We start from the raw sequence: 25,096 nt of genomic DNA, 5'->3' as shown, positions 1-25,096 counted from the left end.
CCTTCCCGGAGCTACCTTGGTAAACCCTGGTATACGGTGTTTACAAAGTACAGGTCTTTCATAGGCTGAAGCATGCCTGGACACGCTCCCTACTTGCAGGAGGCCCCTCAAACCCCTTAGTGTACACGATAAGAATGGACATGGGGCAGTGTATATAGACAGACACCCCAGTGGCGGCTCAGAGGGACCTAGTTCTTTGTGACCCCCAGCCTGATTTTCACACCCTCCACCAAGCCTTGGCTGTACGCTCTCAGCCACTTCCTGTTTGGGGAAAGTGTGCCGGAAGTGTCCTGCCCTCCCTAGGTGTTTACCACGGGGCAGTAAACTATTTGAGAGAGGTGTGAGGGCAGTGAAACCGCAGCAGATAAGATCAAAGGGGCTTCCGCTTGAATTCTGTCCCACCTCGAGACCCGTTAAAGGCACCACTGCTTCCTCCTTGTAGGGGATGAAGACTGGGAGGTGGGTGTTCTGACTGCGTGCTAAGTACAGGCTGTTTCTCGGTACTACAATCATAAAAATCACAGTGACACTCAGACTACAGGGGAAGTTTGTTACCTAAACTTTCACTGTTTTGGTTTTCAATTGTGGGATTCAGCGATGATTTTATTCTCGCAATGTTTGTTTGAAACACGTTTCAGAATCATGGAAAACACTCTCGCCGACAGATTGTAATGACCTTCATATGTCGTATATATTGATCTAAAAGTTACGATTATTGTTTAATGCTTGCATTATCTCCTTCGGTAGTTCACTGATTTGGATGAATTCAAATAATATTTGACAACAACATATTAAATACTTTTACATTTTGCAAGTGTAGTAATAATGTGTTTGACATACTGTACACGAACACTACTCTCTCGCTCTCTCTCTATATATATACACATACATATGTATATAAATACATATCTATCTATATATATATATATACACACACAGATAGATAGATAGATAGATAGATAGATAGATATCGTGCACTTTAACCATTTGCCAAAATAGCTACAAAATAACGCCTAAAACATGGCATTTAAATCTTTATGAATGGGTAATTGCCACATAACTGCATACACCTACGTTCATTAGCACTTTAACTTATCCAGTGTATTGCAAACGGAATAAAACCATGACAGACATGCTTACTTGTTGACTTCACTTCAATAAATTTACTTTGCATATAATACAAATAGACGCCCAACCTCCATGAACATACTTTTCCACAGTTCATTTGTAAAAACAAAATAAAAGCTGCGTGTCTTACATAGTGCTTAGTGTCGCAACAGGTTGCATATATATGGGGTGTGAGGAGCAGTCATTTCTGTTAGTCAACTTGAATGCGCTTACTTTATCGACCTTGGAAGGATGAAATGCTGAACAGTGAATTAAACCAGTTGCATACAGGTCACGAACAGATGCCAGCAGTAAGCTCTTAAATGAAGCATGTTGTTGTTAATGAACCACAGTAAGAGATTTTAAATTGCTGGCCTGCCTTTTTTTCTAAACATACACTTGTTTAAACAAACACGGATGTCTCCATTTGTTTGCATCGGGCTGGTAACTTTGTGGCCCAACGCTGTTGTTTATTTGAGTTTCCACTTCAGGCCTTAACTGCATTACAATAAATGGAACGAGCAGAAGGGCTCATTTAGCAGGAAAGATAAACAGTGCTCCCACTTATTTCCTTGAAGCTTTTAGAACCCACAAGGATGGTGTGCTTACGAGTGTTAATGCCACGGAGCTGAGATGCCCCAAGGATGCTGGTAAATGCTGAGACCCAGCAGTGGCCTGCAGAGGAAGGCAGTGGCTCAACAAAGTCCCAAATGGGCTGGTCAAACATTTGTACAACTTCTCCAGCTTTTACAAAGGAGGCCTTCTCTACACAATCCACACTTGGAGATGAACTTGGCGAACAAAGAGGCCGGAGTCCATTGAGACTCACACTTTAGCTTTGCCTGGACAAAGCTTCAGCTAGCAGCAGCTTGATGTGAACAAAAGGAGGCAAGCTTTTTATAATTCAAGGAGAAAAGAAGAGAAAACAGCTGCACAAAGGGCCCTGGGAGGACATTATGGGCCTGCAATGAGGGATGAATTATTCAATGAGCCCCAAAAGGCGCGCTTCTCCACACTTTTATGGACTCTCCGTCGTGGAAAAGCTGCAGTTTTCACCTACAGAATGTATCTGGCGTTTTTTTTGCAGCCTGCTGATACTGAGAGCCTTTCAGAGGGCCAGACAACCCCATTAGTTTAAACTGTAGCATCATCTGTCTGGGAGAGAGCATACTGCTGGATTAAACAACTCAAAGTCATCCGTTTACTGTGATTTTTACACAATAGGGAGCGCCAGCATCAACGGGAAAAAAACCACAAAACAAAAACATTTAAAAAAGACAGCACAAAGCAACAAAAAGCAAAGAGTAAATATATATATTTTTGTAACCTTATAAGTAGATGAAAAGAATGTCACAAATAGGTTCTCTGCAAAACCTTTGTGTGTTGGGCTTCTACAGAAGCCAGCTGAACCCTAAATAATGTGGCTGGCTATTTAAAGACAAAAGGCTGTAATTGATAGAATCATGAGGCCTTCTTTGTTGCTTTTCCCTCGGAACGTGTTACTTAGAACGTGCTGCTTCCATTGACTGTGCCTTATATTGAATGTAGCCTTACTCATGTTTCATCAAGCAAAGATATTTTTTTTAAAGTGCAATTTCTGTGCTGCTCCAGTTTGCGTAGCTCCACAAAGTCGGGTATGGTTACTCAGGAGCTTGGTTGTTTCAAATGGATTGCTGGGAGAGCAGAATTAAATAAAAGAGACTTATCACATGCCTAATATGTAGTTGCATATAGTTTATCCATTTACTCCATAGCTCAGCTGATTCCTACTTTAGCTGGACATTGTGAACTTCAAAATATGTCAACTTTTTTCAAGTGTCTAAATTGAACTTTCCCACCACACCAACATCTCTTCTAAAACGTGGTTCCTTTTTAAAAGAAAATACATGCACATTCATTTGTCACTTTCCTGTGGCCTTCTGTTTTTTTGTTCCTCAAAAGTAACAATTCTTGAAAAGAAAAAAGACACAGTTGCACATATCTTTAAACTAAGCCTAAGAATAGAGAGCATAACAAGAAATTCACCTCCAGCAACCGGCTGAGGCATGTATAACAGATGTGTTCGTGGGGCAGATCCAGGGCATATTGTGAGAACACCCACTGCCTATGTAATTGATTTTTGTTGATATTCTTTGGACTCCCTTGCATTTGCCGTTTGAGGAGGATTGTATTTTGGTACATGAATGCCATTAATTACTAGTGTTTGGGCCTTGATTGGTTGGTGATCCAAGCCAGCGAAATTATATAGGGGTAATATGGTACACAACAATATTGTTGCAGTATGGAGTGTGATCTTCAGTATTGAGCAATCCCATTGCACAGAATCTAATTTCTTTAGTCAACTCTAGAAAGCACTGTGCTTACTCAACTGTCCCACAGTAGGATGGAGGATGGTTAATTGATTCAGCAAATTGAACTGCTACTGAGGCAAGTGTGATTTGCTTTTGATGAGCTCGTCAATGTTCATGGTTGAGTCGAGCACAACTCTGAGGTCCCTTGCTTTGAAGGTCAGTGGAGTGCTGTTCATTGGATAGATCAGAAAGTGTGGTTGGTCAGTATTGTAGCATCTGTTAAGGGGTTAAGCGGAATTCTGTTTGAGGCATGGGTTTCAATGTTGTCTGTGCCCATTTAACCCTGGCTAGCATTCATGCAAGGTGTAAGATGTTGAAATTCGTATAGATGTGAAAGTTGAAACAACTGACCAGCAACTCAAAAGTGAGGTGGAAATTGGTAGGATTTTTAGAGATAAACTGAATAAATATATTATTTTTGAAGTGAGTGGTTAAAAAAACATACAATGAACCAAACATTGGTGCGCGTGACACTGAAAAATTAAGAATTAAATGTCAGTTACCAATTCTTAAAACATCCCTCTAAACGTTCTAATGTTGACCGGTAGACCATATCTCTTGCTAGTTAGAACATGTGTGAGCAGGATGGATTTGTTTAGCCCAAATTGGACCTTTGCACAACATGTTAAAAAACGTGTAACAATAGGAAAGCACAAATGTGGGCTGGTGTTTGTCCATGCATGTATGTAGTGTAGAGTTACATGTATCTCCACGTCTACTAACACACAGACCTGTTTGTAGGTAACTTGTCACTGTTTGAATAGAAATATTAATAGGGGTCGGAACTGGGCCGCTGAGTGACATGTATGTTCTCACTCCAAAACAATTAGTACACAAATACATATAAGATGTTGCACGACACAAAACACACATCTGGTTAAAGGCGTGTGTGTGTCAAAAGGTACTGTGAGTTTGAAGGACTCTGTGTTACTGCAGTCTTTTAAATGCCACACAATCGAGGCTTGTATTGAAGAATGTCTTCCCCACTGTTAAGTCTTTCTCTCACAGATCAGTGGCAGACTGGGCTTCCCGCTAACCTTGGTGTCTATGGGTTTAACGGTGAGCAGGAGCCAGCCCCCTGCTTCCCTGAAGAATTCGGGATTAGCACCATTAATTCCCAAAATACCCTCCCCCTGGTCCTCTTTGAACATGAATCGGCCCTTCTAAATGTTTCTGTTGCTTCGCCGGGTGACATGTAGTGCTGCACAGGGGCTGCCGCGCGGCCCGACCAGCTCAATGGGCGCCTGTGTTCGCGCTGCCTCCGCCGACCGAGAGCGTGGAATTGGCCCTCGGGCGCCGCCGTCGTCACAATGGACGCATCCGCAGTCATGCGCGCTGTTAAGATGGCGGCCAGGCCCAGGCTGTCCCCTCTCAAAGCTGCTCAGGCAGATTAAACGGGCTCCTTTATTCCCCTCCACTTTCATCTCCAAGCAGGACCGCCCTCTCTAGCCCGGGGCAGACATTTGAGAAATTTCTGGAACCGCCCCCATTTTTTTAACGGTACCAAAAGGGGCGAAAAACACTCCAGGGCCCGGACAAAAGCCACAAAAGTAATAGAAAGCGTGTTCGACCGCTGGTGACTCGCTGCTGCTTGTGACTGCGTTGTGCAGACTGGTAGGGCGCATTACACGATCAGATCTACCAAAAAAACAAAACACAGCTGCAGGAGAGCACGCATTTACCATGTTTAGGATGCACGGGTTCCCCCTCTTGTACATTGTACAAACGAAATGAAACAACTGCCTATGAACACACACATCCCAGTTCCCAGACAGAGCTTAACAGTGAGAAAAAGTAGCCTCTTGCCAGGTGTAAATAGTTACTCAATCCTGTTATTTGTATTTTGACATGTACAATCTTGCCATTTTTTCAATGTTTTGATTTATTCGGAACAAAAAAGTTATCCGAACGTTGTTGTTTTAACAAATGAATAAACATTTTAAAACATTTTCATAATATACAAAATGAGTACACCTTAAAATCACATACAACAGCAGAGTACTCATAAAATGAGGACAATAGTTGTGCAATTAACTCATATACTTGCTACATTGGGAACAGATAGAAGACATTTAAAACCGATGAGGAATTACATTTCCTCATTAGCTTATATTGAAGAGAAGGGAGTTTTCGTTGGCAGAAAGCTAAAATAAAGCCAAAAGATTGAAAAAGAATGGCCTACATTGAGCACACTAGTATGTATCCCCCCAATAAATGAAGGAATGCAAGTAATACAAAATAAAATAATGGATGACCTATACGCCTGGAATAAGACATCATGAGACCCATGTCAAATCCATAAAACAACATCAACCGCTCCTGCTTTACAGCTCTTAAATGACAAAACAAAACTTTTCATATTTCATAGGTTTATCCCACTCTAAACGCGAATTATTTTGGGGAGCTCATTCCTAATGTAGCCTGTTTTTCTTATACAAATTTAGCAATTTCCTGCACCCACTTTCTGCACCCACTTTCTATGCAATCAAGCGCATGAGTGGAATGTCCAAGCCCAGTAACTATTTTACATCAAATAACACTCATCAAATCTTATTAGAGTGATAGAAGTTCACTTCTTTTTAAAGTTTCTGATCTTGAAAGCCATCTGCTACACCGGAAAATACAGTTAAAGAGAGAATACCAGTACTGACACTGGCAATAATTCTCTGAATAATAGCTATAAAAGATTTTGAAACAACGCAGTTTCGTTTTTTGTAGAAATTATTACAGTTTATCCTACAAAATGATGGGAATACCTCTTTTTAAAGTTTTTAATCCCCCATTTCATAGACATTTTCAGGTATTATATGTCCCCTGGTCCCAAAAGAGCTTCACCCATGCCAGTCCAGACACATTGTGGAATATTTTGTTGTCCTTTAATGCTTCCCGAACAACAGGGGGCAAATGATGATTGTACCCTGGGCACACGATCCAGGCCCCTTGCTCAAATATTTAGACAAAAAGTCACAATTAAGGATCTGTGGATCTGTCTTTGAAGTGGTTTAGTTTGATCTGAAGGATAGTTTGAGCCTGGAAGATAGGCAACTTGATATTTTGTTTGTGGTTGCCGCTATAGGTCGAGGAAACTAAATCAGGAACTAGCTGGTTAAATACTGATTTAATCAGTGATCCAAAGGAAAGCCATTTGTGATTGAATTATACATGGCATTCATCACTGTTTTCTTTCGCTTTTTTTAAAGCAGATTCTTAACAGCTAACCATGGAGTGGTTGTTTCCTGTTCTGTGTCATTCCTTTGATGCTCTTTGTGGAAAAATTCAATGCTGTTTTAAAGCACTTGATATGTGGTTTTATATTTAGGCAAGCAATGTTTTCAGTGATGCAGCGCCCTTTTTTATAGCGCTTAACAAAATAACCATCCACAGATCACAGTGAAAAATGTTATAGTATGTTTAAGAATATTTGCACTCAACTCTTCACAACTGTTGTTCTACTCCCAACCAGTGTTTAATTTGTGAAATAATAAGTGCCAGGACTCTCGTGAGGAGGCCACTGCAGCTTGCACCACACATTGCTGCTGCCAATGATAGTAACAACACAACTACTAACCATCACACTCCTAAAGTGTTACAAGTTGGACTATTCCAGGCCCCCAAAGCTATAAGAATGGCTTGGGCATCAGGTAATAGTAATTTTTAATGTATACTAAATTGATAATTAACTGTTGTGGTAGCCCGACAGCGCCACCAAGTGGCACAGTCGCACGGGCCGGTGTTGACAATCAAGTGCTGGTGCCAAACGCCAGAAACCACGGCTCAAATTAAACACTGCTCCCGACACATGTAAGTGCTGCTATTGCGACTTGCAGGGAGCCCTGGTATTGTGAAATTCAATCACTGTGATTGTCAATGCATATACTATTGCTACTATTACTAATCCTACTATTGCTACCACATTTACTACGCTTAATCCCACTATTGCTATCACATTTACTACCCTTAATATGCCCACAACTCTGATTATAATCGCTATTCCTACAGGCACTACATCCACAATCACTGTTCCTACTACATTTATTATGCTGCAACTATTACCAATGTGATGACTACTAATAAAAGTACTACTTCTACTATGAGTGTCAATCCAACCGACACTATGTTTAGGTTATTGTTAAATCTATCACTTCTGTAAGTACAACAATAACTAGTATAACTATTAGCATTACTTGTTCTATGATTACCACTATCACTACACCTGCCACTACTATTGCTGCTACTGCTATCAAAACTACCACGATTATACAACTACTGTAGTACTACTTCTAATAAAAACAACAGCAACGACAATAATAATGATATTAACAATGTCAGCCCAGTGTACTTGCAAAAAAATTAATAAACAACAATGCATAGGATATTCACACTTTTCTGAAGTGCGGGATACATTACTAACCTTAATGAATGGCGGGATTCAGAAGAAAAAAATGCGAAAAATTGCAAGTAGAATGTATGTCGTTTTTAAACCAATATGTATCTGGCCTTGCGTTTATGCATAGCATTTGCCAGTTGTTGCTTATGAAAAGGAACCACGTACCACACGCGGAAGAGAATGCACTGTACGGTAACTTTGCTGCACTGTATTTTGAATTCAAGGTTGATGTGGCGCTTAGGTTTTGTTTGCCACCGCGGTCGCGCGCAGGGCCTTTTAAGCGTTGCACCGCGGGGACTCAGTGCAGTGTGTATCCATCCGCAGGAGATGGGGCTGTGGGGCAGCTCATGCCGACAGAACAGCCCGCCTTCCCCGGGCTGAGCAATAAAACAGCAGCGGGAACGGAGCAGAACTACAAAGTGCTCTCTGGTTAATTTAAGGAGAAATGGAGTGAAACGCCGAGCAATAACTCAGGCCGCTGCGTTCAGCGCGAGCCTCCCTTGTAAACGTCACTTTCCATTTGACGGAGCGGTCGCTCTGGGATACGTACGGAGCCCGGCAGGGCACAAGTTTGAGCGCGCTCAATATTTCGCTCTAGGACGTGCTACCAGCAAACCTGTAGAGGTGGGAACCGAGCATAAAATCTCTTCAATTCGCGGTCAGAGCCTTTCGTCCTCCTGCGAGGGGTTGCAAAATGCCATTAAAATACTCTCCAGTGCATATTTCACTGAAAGAAAACAGCTGGTTCTGTTTAATCCAAAAATGAACTACACACCAGACATCTGTGAGATGTTTGCAATTATTTTTACTGTCGTTGTTGGTGGCCTTATGAACAATAAACTACAGCAACACCACCGTAATAATAATATTAACAAGTAAACGACAACCAGCGGAACAGGAAAACCCCACCACGACAAGTTAAATATAACAAGAAAACCACCACCACAACACAAAACAACAAAATGAAAGGAACTACCTCATCAAGTGTGCGACAATAATAGCAACCAAGAATCAGAAAACACTATATAAGAGCAACACCAAGAACTGCAACAAATATACAAATAAAACTGATAATTATTATCCCACAACTACTACCGCTAATAGTAATTCCAGTAAAGGCGTTTACTATATTTGTAGCGCTAGTAATACAAATATCAAAACAAGAAATAATGCTAATATTAATAACAGACAGGTAATAATAATTATGTTTTAATGGTAACTAAAAATAATACTAGTGCTAATACCGATACTGTTAGTAATACTGCTGCAACTAATAATTCTAATATTAATATTGATACTGTTACCACAACCACTACTACTAGAAATAACAATAATGTTGCATGGTTGCTGTTGGCGATATTGGCACCGTTTGCACTAGGCGCTACACTTTTAATGGGTGCATTTCTAGAAGCAATGCTCCCAGCTGTATTCCGTCCATTATTGGCCGTTAATTGTCTGTGCCGGGTTCACTGTGATGAGCAGCGGCTCTTTCCAAGCTCTGCTCGGATTACAGCTCTCCCAGGTCTCGTGCTCACGCACCCCAAAGTTTACACATGACACCAAAAAAGCAATGAAGCTGCACGTTTAATGCCTGCTCTCGAGCGCCCGCTCCCCCCTCCAGTTGTTTTACAATCACGAATTACAATCTGAAAGGCCGCTTCGAGTGTCCCGGGCCCAACATTGATTAAGTAGTTGTTTGTTGGTACTATTGTCGCCCTTAAAGGGGCCGCTGCCTCTTACCCCTGTTGTTGCTTTTCATTGTTGCTGCTCCTTAAGCACCGAGATCAAAGCGGGGTCCGTTTGAGTTTATCTGACGTGGAAGAAATTCTCTTGATTCTTAACCTTCCGAGCCCCTAAGGGGGTTTCCGGCCAAAGCAGTTTCCCCAAACTAGTGCTGAGCCGCGCTAAAGGGCTTAAACGCAGGAAAAAGTCGATTCAGTCAGGAAAGAGAAATTATCGGTGTCCTATTGTGGCCTTAAAAAGTATTACGGGTTCGTAAATTGCGAAGTATCATAGCAACACGTGTATTTTCCCAGCCCTGTCATACTCGGGTGCTGTCTTTCCGTTTGCCATACATAACTATTTATTCATCTTGCACGTAAGGAAAAGCCCTGACACGTGTTTCTCTCGCTGAAAACGATGCCCAACAAAGCGAACGCTAATGTCCTGAAAATCAGGTGTGCACACTACCAGACTTGTGTTATATGGTGTACAGCTCAATTCGTTTAAGCTGAATTTTGTTAAGAACAACTTTCCTTGTACCCTTGATGGGACGCCAAGGTGAAATCAACCATATTTCTTTCAGTTTTGCTAATTTATAGATATATATTTCAGTGGCCTACTTACGTTCTGTTGCTTCTTTAGACCTGTACAACTGCAATTTTATTCCAGCTTTATAATGGCAACCTCAGTTTGTTGTTGATTGTGTCCATCAATTTCACTCTGTTACTTTATTTGCACAAGTTCAATGATATTGAAAGCAATGTTGAAATGTCAGAAAGGAACGAATGTCTATGCAATCTGCCCTCCTTCTGGCAAGATTGCCATTGAGATACTGGCCTCCGACTCAGCCTTTCTTCTCAATGAGATTGCTAAACTTAGTACAAGTGTTAATTTCGTTTGCAGGTGTATTCGTTGTAAATGTTTACATTGCAGTATTATAACAGGTAAGGTGGTGTACTACCTTGTTTAAACGCCTTGCTCCCCCGCACCCCCCTCATCTCCAAGCGCATGAATGAATTGCATTGCTTTTTTAAACTAATTCACAGTAGGACTAGACATTGAAAAGGTCACACCCTTATTAGGTTAACTCATCACTGGGGGAATCTTTTGAACCACAAAGGTCAATTTTTTGATTCGTTCTTCCACGTGGTCAAAAAAACGCACCCCAAAATACACTTTGAAAGTATAACTTAATTCTTACAAAGTTGCTCACTCCCCCCTCCCCCCCACCAAATTTAAATCGTTTTCCATCTTTGCCAAGAAGGTATACTTGTACTTTATAATGTAGTTAGACATAAACGCCAGCAGTATAAATAGTTCTCCCAACACCTCGGCCTCTAGTAACTGTACCCAAGCGCCATAGCTTAGGTCAGCAGTGTATTTAATGCTGCCCACTCCCTCAGTTTCCTTCCAGAGCATTCCGTCACGGGGCATTACAGCCCCTCACCCCTCAGCATTAATAACTGCGTCACAGCTCACCTCTCGCTCCCTAGGCCTCCCGCACCCGCCATATCAGAAGCCGCTTCCTATTTTTGTGCATCACCCCTCGCCCCCCCCCCCCCCCCCCCAACTCCAACTGCCTTGTCCTTGTGCCACAGCAATGCAGTCCCATGCCTCGCCGTTTTACAATTTTGTAACATGATCACACCACCGGACACTCTTCCGTCTAGCGCTTCGCATCTCAGTCACCCCAGTGGCATATTTGGTGCTTCCTAGCCTCCTGTGCGATACAGCACCATTCAACACCTCGACAGGAGTCTTAAGGCGCTTTGTAATTAAATATATTCATCTAGTTCATGCCACCCTGTTACCTATTGCAGTTGTGTCACAGTACAGAGCAATACTGCATCGAGCGCTTCGCATCTCACCAGACACCTCTAACTGCGCCAGAGGTAACATCAACAGTATATGTGGTGCTCCCCATACTCTGAGTGGCACAGAACTGGGCATTCCTACAACTAACGCTTCCCTTGCAATCACACGTCTCCCCACTGGGACACACAAATGGAACCGCCCGAGGGGGCTCCCTGCAGGGGAAGAGCTTCAGTATTCACACGGAGAGCCTGGGGTGTTTATGAAGCCCCCGAGGGCTGTTTTAGCATGCCTGCTGGGTTGGTTCTTCGCCCCCCCCCCCCCAATGCCCCTCCTGTTCCCCCGCCCAGTGAGATTTGGGCGAGTTTACCCACACATTTCCGTGGACTCTGGTTAGGGTAACCTCCTAATGGTTCTGCACTCCAGCAAGGGGGGTGGGGGACGAGGGGGGGGGGGGGGGGGGGGGAGGCGTGTACACGAAACCGAAACTGAGCTGTCACGTACATTTTTGTTTTCCCTCCTCCCATACTGGACTTCGATTGAAATAACCCCCCCCCCACGCCCACACACACAACTCACCCATGTCAAGTGTGAGTAGCTGACAGTCCTATTTTTCGTATAATAATAGCAACAATATTATAGCGCTTATCACCTAAAGCGCTTTTATAGGGGACTTTTATGTTCAATAAACCCATTTCAGATTAAAATAATATATTTCACCTAACCAGTATGGTTCCTAAAGATCTGTATCATCCGAGTGTATATAAATGGGCGGGACTATTTCAACCCTGAACAGTGCTCCTGCCATCTTTGCGTATTCCTTCTCACAATTTAAGTAGCCTACGCGCCTTGCGAAAGTGGACTCTGGTATCATTTTATTGACCCCTAAAATGAAAGGTGCCGAATCCCTTGGCCTTAATTCAAACCTGTGTGAACGATGCTCTGCAACAGGTGCTCAAACTACTGAGCTAACACTCAATATACATACCTGGGGGTACACCCCCTAATAAATCTATTCTCTAGTAAATGGTTGGTTACAGGGTTTTTTTCAGTCGGGTTGTGAGGAGTATGTTGGATTGCATGTAGGATTTTTACGTTCCCACTTTTTCAGCCGTTATAACCAGCAAGACAAAACGTTATAATTTTCCACCACCACTCCACAATGTTGGCTAAATCCAGCACCCCCATGATTTCCCATCACTCTATGACCTTCAGCGTGGACCAACACCACTCTGCTACACCAAGGGCCTAAACAAATAACTCCATAATTGGAATAAAAGCTCGCATGAGAGCCTGGGAGGGATGCTCTCCTGCATGAGAGCCTTGGAGGCCGCCTCACATGCATTTCTAGGTCAGTGGTCCAGCATAGTATGACTCGCAAAGTGAACAGCAGCATCACGATTGTCTGAAAATACCACTATTCTCTACAGATTTATGGTTTTAACCGCGATAGAAACATTCGGCAAGGCCTAATCTACGAGTGGATAACAACTTCAGTTCTACAGTCTTTCTAATATTTTCCAGACATGAAATAGCAAAAAAACTTAGAGCCTGAATACGAGTTTGGCAGTGCGGCGACAGGTCCGCCCTGCCGCCGCACCGCCAAACCCGCGGTGAAGCCACCCACCAGATTATGCGTTTTTCTTGTCTGGCGGGCTTTTTTGGGGATTCCCACGGCAATGGGAACGTCAAAAACAGTTCCTGCACGGCATGGACACGAAAGTCCATGCCGTGCAGGAACTAATGTGCATGCACACAGGGGGCACATGTTTGACCCCCTGTGTGCACGGCTTGAGGCCCAAGGGGGCCCGTAGCGCCCTCTTTGTTTTTTCTCTGCCAGGGTTTACATGTAGGAGGAACAGCCATGTGAACACTGGTGGAGAGGAAACTCGTAATATGCTTGGCGGGACCACAGCAGTCCTGCCAAGCATTTTGCGGCCTAAGGACCACCGTGCCACCTCTAGGGAATGGCAGTTCCCTAGCGGCATCAGCGGTCTCATGGTTGTCACATCGTGAGTCATAATCGGGCAGTGGGGAGACTGCCACCCCGTGCCCACGAGGACTCCCAGACTCGCAATCGGGCCCTTAGTATTGATGTGCAAGAACAGCATACACAGAAGACCTCAAGATCACAGGTGTTATAGTGCGTTAGTTTGAATGTTGAACGCTTATCTATTGAATCAGAGTCTTTTTAGCATTGCCCGTACAATTTTACTGTTCTCTTGCGTGTTTGAATGAGGAGGTGATGGAAGATTCAGGTATTAATAAGGAGCAAGCCAATGGGATCAAGGCATACGTATTGGCCAGGTCATAGTAGGCAATGTTGAAGACAGAAACTATGTAACCAGAGGGTTTGCAGTTCAAACCTTTTATACTTAGCTGGATAGATAGTTGGACAGTCGTAGGAGTTTGACCGTAGGCACATATAAAGCCACTTAAGACAACAAAGATATGCCAAAAATCTTGATAATGATATTAGTGGACACTCACTAAAAATTCAGGTGAATTGAGTAGGCCATTATGCCGATACATTTGAAAGGACATTTTTGATACACTAAAGTTGGCATTTACCAGCAATATTATCAATATTATTGCAGTGGTTGTTGCATCACATTCAATGTTGGAGTTAGTTCTCAGCCTATATGTCTTTTATCTGTCTCTTGGTCTTTGTAGTTCATGAGTGTAATAACCCTCGAGGACTGGATTCTGATGGTTGATATGTGCTATATTTTCACATCTGTAAAATCTCATGCCTACACACTCATACCCTATAGTAATGCAGTTTTTTGCAAGCAGGGTAGGTGGCTCTTTCTTTAATTATTGAAGGAACTTGTGGGGCTTGGCGAAGCTTTGATGAAATGTTGCTTGAGTCCTCCCAGTTGGTCAGTCTCGACCGGTCTTGGCATGAAAAACGTACAGACACTACATTGCCTGCTGATTTTTCACATATTTTGTAGTGCTATTGGTCTGCATTCATTTGCTTGTTTGTCTTTCATTTCTCCTGGATGATTGATTCTTACCTTCATCAAGGTTTCTGTGAAGCCACATTTCTGACATCACCGCATTGCTTCAGCATCATATGATATTTCTGTGTCTGTGGCTCTGCATTCATTTGTAAGCATCTTGTGTTAGGATTTTGCCACTTGTGGAGATTGAAATCCTCATCATGCCCCTTATTCATCTTTTCCATCAGCATTTATACATTTGAATGTCTGGACTGTCTCTTCTAAGGAGTTTCGGATTACATGATGTACCATTTTTGGCTGCCTCCAATCTATCTTTGCACTTCTAGAGTTGTGGCTTCTGCAATGATGGTGAATGTGGCAGAAAGATGGAAGGAGAATGGTTAATGAAAGCAAACGCAGACATTTGAGAGAACATGCTATCACTTTCTAACATCATTTTTCTACTCTTTTCTTTTACCACTCATCCTTATTCCACACATCTTTCCTATTTTACTTCTGAATTTCAGTTTCCAGGACCTTACTAAAAACGTGTTAATTTTTCCTCTTCTTTTGGTTGTCTCTTTGCCTCCGGTTCTACTTTCTCTCTTCCCAACAGTAGACCTCTGGATTCCATTCCACTTCTCAGAATATATCCTGCTCACTTCCCATACTTAAGAAGTACTCTGTACATCCAGGCTTTTGTTTTATTTCTACACTACTTCCTTCTCCTTCTTACAACAGAAAGCTCTCGCCGCCTTGCTACCGTCTTCAAATTCTATACCTTTCTTCAAATAAGGAACCTTATAGATTTCCTCTTCCATACCAAAAGTCGCTTGAATGTAGTTAACACCAGCTTGATGTGGCTATCAGTATTGCAAAGGCAGTGGTTACCTGACACACACTCGCATACACACACACACACACACGCATACACACACACACACACACACGCATACACACACACACACGCACACACACACACACACATGCGCGTGCACAAACACACACACACACACACAAAAATACACTAACCTAGAAGATAATGTAGTGGGTGGACCACATGCTTTCTACCTGTAGGTAAGTTAGCAATATTTGAAGACCTTTTAGTGATTGCACCACAGTATAGCAATGGGTATGAATGTGAACATAAATAAGTGATGTGTTAAAAAGTAAACTAATTACAGGTTTCCTATTTTATATGTTTGATATTTTTCTTTGATAAGTGAGAGAATACCTAACGTTTGTGGCACACTTGCACATGCGAAATTGAGGTTTTTATTTCATTCTTTCATTTATTCGTTTTAAACACATATCTACTACGTGGAAACATATTTCCTTATCTTGTGTTGGAGCTGTGAATGGCCCTCTCTTTGGGAGTCTTTGCATCTTCCCAGGCTATTTATAGTCGCAACAAGAGTAAATGCTACTGTATGTGCGTGGTGGGCTATTTAGGGTTCATTTTAGTAAAAAAGAGTACGCAAGAATATAAAAAACTTGAAATGTATAGAAACCACTAAAAACACAAAAGAGTTATGTTATGGAAGTTGATACATCTGTACATTATTTAAACTTCACAAGTCCCAAAAAGTCAAATACAATTCTACATTAGTTCTTTAAATACATTTCTCCAAAGATTCCTAAAATACATAATCGCACACACAAGCACTTTCATTTGTTATGCATGGTCTCAAACACCCATGTGTAGCTACACTCTTCTCCTTTCTGCTGAACTTGTGACTAAACTAAGCATTTTCCAAAATAACTTGTGATATATACGATGTAAATGTTGTGCAGACTTTGATAAGACAAACGAAGAAAAAGTAAAAAAGTACTTTACAAGAGTTCCACCAGACTGATCTGTGTGGATTTTGCCAACCTCAGAGCAATCCATGTTCTATTAATAGATTTTATTTCCTCTATTTATTTTTCCTATGTTTTCTCAGGGAAGGTCTGGGTGAGATTTGAGTGGGGCTATTATTCTCCATTCAAAAGAAAATGTCACAGAATTCTTAAAACAAATATGCTGTGGGAATTTACTTTGTGATGTCTGTGCCTCTGCACCTTTTGAATGAGATTTTCACCATATAGTGGCAAAACAGAATTGAATTTGCACCTGAGGACAGAGGACGCAATTACGCGATTGAAGTGGTCCGATTTGACCAATCCCATACATCCCATCTCCGAAAGAGACATGACTAAGACTTCCTGTTCTGTGATTCAGCAAGGGCGTTTGGGCTTGCATGTCATGTGAGCAACGTTCATATGAAGGGAGTTTAAGCACTCTTGACTGACAAAAGGCATTCATGAAAATCCAAGAGAAAAGGCATGCCTTTATAATCTTCAGACAAGTATCCTAAATTGAGAACAATCATTACTGTAAAAATAAATCCCTTTCGGAAATCTAATTTATGCACAACTTTTATCACCCATCACTTAATCCAAATAAGATCACATGACACTGCCTCATTTTTCCGAGAACAAAGGCATACCCTCAACAGGGAATGATATTGCGTGCATGAACGTTCCATACATTACACGCAATCCTTTCATTTTGTGCAATTTTGAAACATTGAATATACATCTGACACCTCTTTACAAACAATGCTGCCAGGGTACCTTCAAGATAAAGTGCCAAGTAAAGTAGGACACCCTTCCCCAGCCAATGCAGGTGTATTGTAGATCATGAACTTTAGGAGAAGTAATGTCAGTATTAAAGGACAAAAATATAAGAAGGTCAAAGTAAGAGATAATTCAAATAACTAAACTAGCAAACTAATAACAGCAACTAGTCCCACCAACTAAAAACCACCGTTAATCAGGATGCCACGCTCACTACAACTGATTTTGCTATGCCCCTCCAAATTTCTATAATTTTAGTATGAAATGACACATGAAATGTCTGAGGAGCATGGCAGAAGCAATAGGGTCAACAGTAGAGACGGTCTCCCTGGGCCTGTCGATGTGCAGGACAATGCAGCTTAAATGTTCGCCTGCTGCATATAATGTTTTAGAGAGTGATACTAGAGTCCCAGGGTGGGTATGGGTGGAGGTGAATGGATATGATCAAATTTCTTCTTACCGGATGACTTTGTGTTACCATGGAAAGATAGTTGTACAGTAAGTAGCATGTGGTTGTCAACATGTTGTTTTAATTGACCAGGCAAACACTATGCTGTTCAATGTATATTATAAAGAGGGATAGAGAGCGGGGTATGCAGAACCTGCCCCTTATATTTGAGGTTGGTCTCACACGTGTAGTTGCTTCACAACTGCTGTGCAGAATCTGGATATAAAGAGCTTCATAATGATGATTCGGAATTCTTGAGAGTGGACGTTTAACAGTTAACGTTGATTTCACACCAGAATTTCATTCTTGATTGCTCAGCCTTATTTAAAATCCTCTTTTGGGGCTTTTTAATGATCTAAACCACATGAAGCAGGGAAAAAACGTGATTTATATTAGAGATTTTTTCGTTGCTATATAAGGATAACTGTATATTAAAAAGTGTAGTGCATCTTCCGTTTCATGTACTCCTTGGATGTTTTGTTGATATGTGTGGCAAATGCATTGTGTTCAACATGTGATTGCAATAGTTCGGCTTGCGGTGAGAATCCATATAGATAGGAGACTGCTTGTCTTCAATAGGTCGCTCTACAGGTGACCCTTACTATACACCAAAAATGGCCTAAATTGTATGTTTTAGCGATGTGATGTAAGGTACTTTTGTAGAATTCAACAATCACCAGTTACAAATGGAAAACCAGTTACAAAATTGTACTGAAGCAGTTTACTGGCCTTGATGTGGTCTTATCACCTTGTTCAATTTATGAGGCATTCTTTTCATCCGGGGGCTAGACTTCAATATGACAGAAGTATATTTTATCAGTGTATTGATTCCAGTAAAAAAATGTGAATTTTATGTTGCCAGCGTAAAGTAAATATTTTCATTTATTCGGCACATATTAAGTTGCATTCTAAAATATGCATACCATCATGTCCCCAAACCCCATCCCATTTTATTCTCTGAAACAACGATTTGCAGCTGCCTTTGTTGATCCGGTGCCTAGTAAAATACTGTAGTCTGCTCTTATTGTTAAATGCCAATGTATATTTACAGCATTGCTTTCCTATTGGTATTTGTAGCTTTGAATGAGCCAAAAGCACCATGTCTTATTAAATGAGAATCTGTAAGAACACAGATTGTTGTGTTCCATCATATGATGGTGATGTGTGTTCTCTGTTTAGGGATTTGGAGTTTTGTTGTGTAGTTTGAGAACTATTTAATTTGATAGAAGTTTTAGCACATCACAATAGAAGAGAGGGTTTGTGGCAGGAGTTTTGTTATTATAACTTGTTGTGAGCAAGTGAGTGCATTTGGCACTTTTATATCTCTGCGATAGAATAAACGGCAACAGGACACGTGCTCAACCTTCCCCCTAACCGTAGACCTTGTACGGAGCACTGGTCAAGTCCCCAGCTGTAGCAACAGAACCACTCTACCAGTTATCAAAGGTGGCACCAAATATGTGACAAAAAACCTGTAGTTATCTATTTTTGGGTACATACATTTTGATTGTATAAAATTTATAAGTGAAACCTTGAATTATTAAGTTCAGAAGAGCCGGTGTTTAAACATTTAGTGAGGCAAAGAAAATCCATTGTGTACGTCAGAGGAAAGAGTGAAATTGAGATTTCGCACACCAGACCCTTCCATTGAATACGGCAGCCTGCTCAGCCACAGCAGATGTCCATCTTGACTGGGAAGAACGCCCCGACGCATAGTCATAGGCATCCCTTAGAACTGCTATTGCAAAAGAAATATTGTAACACCACCTCCCTTCACCCTAAACATCACCATGGGTTAGATGGAATCGGGGGACTTTCGGCAAATTTTAAATCTGTTGAGTAGCCATGTCCGGAGTCAAATACCCAAACAATCATAAAGCTGCCTCAAGAGTTTTGATACAATTTATTTTTGATCTGACAAATTTCTGGCTAGGTTTAGTGTTTCTTCATATTAAATGGCACAACAGATGACTTATATTTCTTATGCTATGTTTCTTTCCCTGCTGAATGATGCTGAGCAAAATGCTGAAGGCCTGTGATGCTGAGCAAACTTCTGAAGGCTTGTACTGCCTCATCCATTTGTGAATTTCTATAGCATAATGCACATTGGAACCACATGCTGTCTAAATCATTGAAAATGAGCAAGCCTTAATCACACAGAGTGCAGGGTTAATTACCTCCTACTGCCTAACAGAATTATAATTTGCTTCAGAGATTTGTTATCACCAGTTTTCAGCTGATTTTGGATGTCTCAACTGAAGCAGGAACATTGCTATGTAAGGACCAACGAGGCAGAAAGACTAGCTAGAGCTAGTCACACACATGTATAATTATAATAAAGCATTGTGTGTTTAGAAAAACAAATTGCAATTTAACAACATTTTTAATTTAATTTGAATGCTAGATAGTTTGTTTTCTACCCTATGTTTTTCATGGAACAAGGGAAAATAAAACACATCTTTATCGTTGAACTTTTTCTAGTAATGTGATTTTTACGTTTCTGTAGATAAATGCAGTTAATATAATTAACACAAGACATTGCCTCAAGCAACTGTACATGTAAGATTTTCCAGTTAGTAATTTATAGACCCATGTACCTTTCCACTCCTTGGTGGGCTGTGAGGAGTAGTGCGTCTGTGCACGAATAGAACCTAATAGGGACAATGCCTTTTTGTATAAAACGGTCTTTCGAGTTGTCTTTTTCTGTTCTACAGTCCATGAACAACAATACAAGGTTTTCATTATGGCTTTCATAACCACAATTTGGACTGTATCAATTTACTTATGTGAGTCACTTGATATAAGACCCGCAGTAAAAAACTGAAGAAAAAATGTTTTTTATTCTTGAAGAATTTGCATGTTTTCCTTGTAATTAAAGCAGAGATAAACACATTGCGCATGGAACTTGCTGGTTGTTTTATTTGATTTCATGACAGAAAGTTTTGTGGTGATGCCAACCACAGTGCATGTGAGCTGTTTCTCTTCCTTAAATTGCAAAAATGTGGCAATCTTGTGACTCTTTTAATCTTGTGATTTATATGGGCGCCCATCGGACTTGGTCTTACATTAAAATTCTTGATCAAACTGTACCTTTAAATGGAGTCTGGATTGTTTGTCGGCCAATTTCAGCCCAAAAGCCTGGTTAACATGACTAGCGATACTCAATAGTGTCATTCTTCCGATGATTCTCCACTCCAGTGGAATGCAAGAAAGACATCAATATTAATTTATATCAGATCAATTTGCCGACATGGCTCAGACAGATCAGACACAAGGTTGCAGACCATACGCTCATCGCTCTATTCTTTCTGTTAACTTGCCACATCGCTTCAATACAGAGGCTTTACGGGAGCTCTGCATGATCTGTGAGTCCTGTGAGAGGAGCACACTGCTCATTCAACCAGAAAGCATTGAGTTTTAATTAAAAAGTGACTACCCTGCATATTTTAGGCAGATAATGTTTGGCCTAGAGTTACCAGTGAGATGGCTCTCCGGCAATGTGGGCATATACTGTATTCAAGAACATATGGTTTATTGCCCTTTATGAAAGGGGCAACATGTTGCTACACTCAGCAACAATTTGAATCAGGAAAAAAGCCTCAATGGTAAAATTTAAAACAAATATCATAAGATAGCTCTTTGAAGACCAAATTCCTAAGGGTGGTGTTAAATGCATTCAAAGTCTCAAAAATGGCCTGATCGGCTAGAACATGACCTTTGACATTCGCGCAGGCATAATATTTTCTGAATGAGAACCTAATGTTTTGTTGATAACCGCCTTTTATGCTGCACACTCTCCCTTCTGTGAAGGGGGGGGGGCATTCCACACCCATGATGATTTGTCCTTATTACACAACAAAAGTCCATTTCTTTCTCATGTTATCATTCAGTTAATAAAAATTAGCTACAATAACAGCACCAACTTGAAAACCCTTCAAAGTCCAGGGGATTTTCTTTTTACAATGAACATGAATACTGTTCAGAAATACAAACAGTCAAAGGATAAATTGAGGCCTGAAAGGGAAACCTGGCATGGGTAATTGAATAAGCCTGGATCCCCTGAATATGTCATGGTGAGTGCAGTCAACATGTCATAATTAGGTTTATTGAAGGCCACTCGAACAATCTGCTTCCATTCTTCCTGCCTCATTGTCCACAGCTAGGCAAATAGCCAGGGGACAAAAGGAATCAAGTGCTGACAAAACATGAAAGGGCAAAAAGATTTAGCTGCCTTTATCAAAGAAACTGAGAAGGACTTTGTTTGTGTAAATAAAGCAAGTAACTGGCCAGCCTGCGTTTAGGCAATGCTGTTTTCATTAGAATTAATTCTTGACATGTTGGGCGCGTTCCAAGGGAAGGATTTCTACTTCTGACAACTTTAATTTGTAAATTAAAAGCAGTTGCTTAAACATCGGCCTGCATCAACAGACCTTAACCCAAGTCATACCCGGACAGTGTCGCGAGCAGGTGAGTGGCGGTAGTGGCCTGGAAAGGAAGTGTTTCCTCCAAATCATACATCTACGGATGACTTCACGGAGTAAATTTTCCATGGAAACATAGACCAGGGACTTGGCGGGTAAACATTTGTTTTAGATGTTTCTCCCTCAAAATCATCTCTATTAACAGTCAGGCCCAAGCTTTGCTCTGTTAATTCTATTAGTGGTTAGGCATGGCACAGTGAGTCTGCTGGAATACATCTGCGGATTAAACAGAGCAAGTTGTTCCGCCAGAGTGATTATGGCCCATTCAGTAACATTATAGAGGCTGCATTGATGGAGTACAGTGGCGTGGTGCCTACCAGTTGCACTGCTTCCAAAATTATCATGAGCGTACAACACTACCTTTGTTATGAAACTTATAATACAAGCAGGACCGCTAAAATTATGTGGTTCTGTGGCTATGGTTATTTTGAATGATTATGGAGTTTCCACACTTGCCGCATAATCCACCATCTGCAGCATAGTTTGCTGATTTTAACAAAAACAAACATTGTTTCTATCTTAAAAGGATCAAACAATACTAAAAAAAAAAGCACCACATATCTTGCCATGCAGTGGCTTTGCATAGGTAAACCAGTTACCTTTCAATGGAGGAATGTGTTAAAGTTTTACTAATGCGGTGAAACTTTTGTTATGTATTATTAACACGGGCTAAAATGACAAAGTAGCCAAATATTACAGCTGCAGCTAGTGCCACTACATGCCACGTAATTTGCCTTTAATTTAGCCAACCCTGCTGCATAGTTGATCCAACATTACTACATAGTTCTAAGGGCCTTGAATATAGCACAGTGGTATAATGCATTTATGGTATGGATTTCTGTGTGAGCTGCAGGGATTCCACTCAGCTTGTCATCCTTCAGTGGTCAAAACAATGAGTTTAGTTGGGTAACATTAGCTCCTGCTCCTGGCACATGGAAACGGGTTTGTTTGGTTATTATACTGCAGAAATGTATTTCAACCATCCAGTAAGAAATTAGCAAGTGAAAGAATATAGCATGAGCCTTTAAAGGTCACAAGACAAAGCTGGAAGAGGGATCTTTATCATTTCTTTGGAGAGGGAATATAATAAGTCACAAGCTCTTAAAATCCTCCTGTTGAGTGCCACATTTTGCGGTTTAATGTATTTAGCGCCAACTACTCATTCTTTTAGTTTCCGCTGAGGCAATTTTACTTTACTATTTTATCTTGTAATCAGAATGAAGCTTCTGCCTCACTGTGCATCATATCCTATTTTGTTGATTTGAATATGTGTATATTTACAATTGTTGGAATTCTACACATGTAGGGCTTGGTTGTAAGTCACCCAAAGGCAATTTTTGTTGCAAAGTTTCATTTCTCATGTTTGACTTTGAGGTTATGTTGGACAAGCATAGGGGAGAGGAGTTGGTCTAATGGCTAAGGCGGTCGACCTCGAATCTGGGGAACCGGGTTCGAGTCTCGGCAATGACGCTGAACATCCTTTGATTCTGGGCAAATCACTTCATTTCCCTGTGCCTAACAAAAATGAATGTGTCCTCATGTAATGCAATTGGTGCTATGTAAAACGCTCTGATACCCGATACCTTCGGGTCAAGTTTGAGCTATATAAAACTCCGTAAAAAAAAATTATTAAAAAAAAGCGGACCCCTAGGCTATTTAAAACCAGACATGTTTTCATGGTATACACTATGTATATGCATGAGAAACATTTATGCTGCATGCAACAGCGGTGTAAGGTAGAAGAAACTGTACAGTCACAAACATTGAAAAAATTGAGAATGCCTCAACGGTCAGATGAAAGAGTCAAGACAAGGACTGAGCAATGGTAAGGTGGGAGGAGTGGTAGATTCATTGCTGTCATTCATTATGCTATATATAGCACTGCTGTCCACCATAGGTCCGGTGTTGAACCCATGGCAGATTTTCTGTACAAACAGATAAGCTTCATGTACGTGCAATAATACTATTTGCAACTTTTTTACAACGTCAATAGACAACCTGAAAATCTGGCAAGAATCCTGGCCTCATGGCCATAAGTTGCACACCCCTGTACTATGCAGTAAAGCGTAGACTGTTTGTAAGACAGTTACTGCTGCCCTACCAGACAAATGACCTCAATTTACTAATCTATTTCTTCCCTATCAATGCCACCTTTCATCAAAAACATTTTAGTGTTTGCTTTAAGGGATGAGATAGATAGGTTCTATAGTGAACAGTTAATTAAAATTATGAGAATAGTGTCACAGAATCTTCAGCAAGTACTATATTAGCTTAAATATTAATTGATTCAGCAAAACAGTTAAAAAGAAAATATTTAGGGTGTAAAAGACTAAAAACATATTTTTTTTTTTTTAGAGAGTTTTATATAGCGCAAACTAGACCCGAAGATATCAGGTATCAGAGCTCTTTCTTGAGCACCAGTTTCCTTACAGATGTACACATTCATTTTTGTTAGGCACGGGGAGATTAAGTGATTAGCCCAGAATGACAGGATGTTGAGTGTGGTTGCTGAGACTCAAACCCGGTTCCTCAGCTTCGAAGCCATAAGGCTACATCCTCTCCCCAAGATCCCTAAAAGACCCTCTCCTCCTGGTGCCTAAAGTGCTAGCTTGGCCTTTGGTGGGACGTCCAGCTCCAAGGCCTAGGTAAAGTGCATTGTTTTGTGCAGCATATGAAGAACCAAAGCCAGAATAAAAGGACCACAACAAGTTGCAGTTTTCCTTGTCTTGAGACAGCCCCGTCATTCCCCGTTTAATATGGGAAAAAGTGACGTACCGTCGGTGCAAGGGGCTTGTAAATAAGCCCCTGAATATTTGTTGGTTTTCAGCGCAGATAAACTTGCTTATTGCGGCGATTCGCCTTTTAAGCAGGCCTGGGCCTGCTCTTCTTTGCAGGGATCCATGGAGTCCTACTGCAGACTGCCTGTTTTACGGTAAATTGATCCGCTGTGCTGTAGAATTTGTGGCCTCGGGTTCTGTTCCAACAATGTCTCCTCAGAATGATATCCCTGTGAGGTCACAAAACGAGCCTCTATTAATTTGTTTCAACAGTGTAATATATGACTTATCACGCAGGGCACATTGAAGACAACGACTTTCAGAGCACTAGGTTATTATACAATGCCCCCTCATTAAAGGACATTATGCTGTCAGTCAGGATTTTGCCAAATTGGTGTTTGGGTGTATAATTGCATTTCAAATAGCGCTGTGACGTTTTTGAATTTC

At 41.2% G+C, this 25,096-nt stretch overlaps 1 protein-coding gene across 7 annotated transcripts in view; it reads left to right on the top strand.

Moving 5' to 3' along the window:
• PAX3 (paired box 3) overlaps positions 1–25,096 on the top strand; it is a 123,186-nt gene that overhangs the window by 22,875 nt on the left and 75,215 nt on the right. The window lies entirely within an intron of this gene.

This window comes from Triturus cristatus, chromosome 11 (genome assembly GCF_964204655.1).
Source record: "Triturus cristatus chromosome 11, aTriCri1.1, whole genome shotgun sequence".
In the NCBI taxonomy this organism is placed as follows: Eukaryota; Metazoa; Chordata; class Amphibia; order Caudata; family Salamandridae; genus Triturus; species Triturus cristatus.
The sequence above is the reverse complement of the archived record's forward strand: the minus strand, read 5'-3'. Positions and strand labels throughout refer to the sequence as shown.